The sequence below is a fragment of the Gossypium raimondii genome, chromosome 13, assembly GCF_025698545.1.
Source record: "Gossypium raimondii isolate GPD5lz chromosome 13, ASM2569854v1, whole genome shotgun sequence".
Lineage (NCBI taxonomy): Eukaryota > Viridiplantae > Streptophyta > Magnoliopsida > Malvales > Malvaceae > Gossypium > Gossypium raimondii.
The window spans coordinates 25,007,248-25,008,752 of NC_068577.1; the positions used below are offsets into that span (position 1 = coordinate 25,007,248).

At 38.3% G+C, this 1,505-nt stretch overlaps 1 non-coding gene across 1 annotated transcript; it reads right to left on the bottom strand.

The window, feature by feature from the left end:
- Positions 1–674: 674 nt before the first annotated feature.
- Positions 675–782, bottom strand: LOC128036268 (small nucleolar RNA R71). Its single transcript, XR_008193066.1, has one exon. It is a non-coding gene; the product is annotated as a small nucleolar RNA R71 (small nucleolar RNA).
- Positions 783–1,505: the final 723 nt, after the last annotated feature.

Here is a 1,505-nt window from a genome sequence, read left to right on the forward strand (position 1 = left end):
CATTGTTACCGGGAATTGGTAATTGGTAATTGGTGAAATTTGGTTCTGTTATTTTATTTTATTTCATTACTTTTAGCTAACTTAGTTGTATTTAATTTCTACAGATTTGCCACCAATGCATGAGAAGAGACATTCCTGTAGAAGAAGAGTATCCTTTTGACCTAGAAATTTAGAGAACTCTATTAAGAAGGAGAAGAGAATTACATAATATGGCTAGGGAAAGGAATGATATTGGTTTGAATGATCTATTAAATCCAAATGGTTGGGATGTTAATCTTCCTATTCGCCGTGTGATAGATGACCGAGACAGGCCAATTCAAGAGCATATCATTCCAATTTTAGATGACCTAAATCCAGGGTTAGTAAGAACACACATACAAGCTTAGCATTTTGAGTTGAAATCGGTAAAGTTTCAGATGCTACAAACTATTGGACAATTCAATGGGTCGCCAACTAAAGATTCAAGACTACATTTGAGACTTTTTCTAGAGGTTTGTGGCTCGTTTAGACAATAGGGTGTTCATGAAGACACCTTGTGGCTCAAATTGTTCCCATACTCCTTGAGAGATTGTACAAGAGCGTAGCTTAATGCCTTACCATTGGGAATAGTGGCATCATGGAATGACCTGTGCCAGAGGTTTTCGCTACGGTATAATCTACCAAACATGAATGCCAAGCTCAAAAATGAGATAACATCTTTTCGACAAATCAGAGAATGAAAAGTTCTACGAAGCTTGGGAGAGATTTAAGGAATTACTTAGAAAATGTCTGATGCATGGGTTCCAACACTAGACTCAGATGTAGATTTTTACAATGGGCTGAATGCACATACAAGGATGGTAGTCGGTGCATCTGCCAATGGTACTTTATTGTATCAATCCTATAATGAAGCATATGAGATTTTAGAATGGATTGCAACCAATGATTATCAATATCCTACCACGCGAGTTGGGACTGGCAGAAGAGCTGCTAGCACATGGAGCTTGACGCAATCACTTCATTGACAGCCCATGTATCCTTTTTAGCTAATATGATCAAGACAATGAAGAGGCCAGCTGAAGTCCATGAGATAAAATCAACTGAGCTATCTTGTGTTTATTGTGGTGAAGACCGTGTGTTTGATGAATGCCCATCAAACCCAACATCTGTATACTACAAGGGTAAACCGGAATAACAATCCCTATTCTAACACTTACAAATTCAGGGTGGAAGCAACATCCAAACTTTGGTTGGAATAATCAAGGTACGGGAATTCAAACAATGTTGTTAGACAGAATGCCGATAGGGTATCATCCAGTTATAATCAACTCATGCCGCGAAAAAATGTCCAACAAGGTCAAGCATTATTTTCTTCATCTATTGAAGCTCTACTAAAAGAATATATGGCCAACAATGATGCCATGATACAGAGTCAAGCTGCATCCCTACAAGCCCTTAAGAATCAAGTGGGGCATATAGCAAATGCTTTAAATTCGAGACCATAAGGAGCTCTACCAAGTGATACT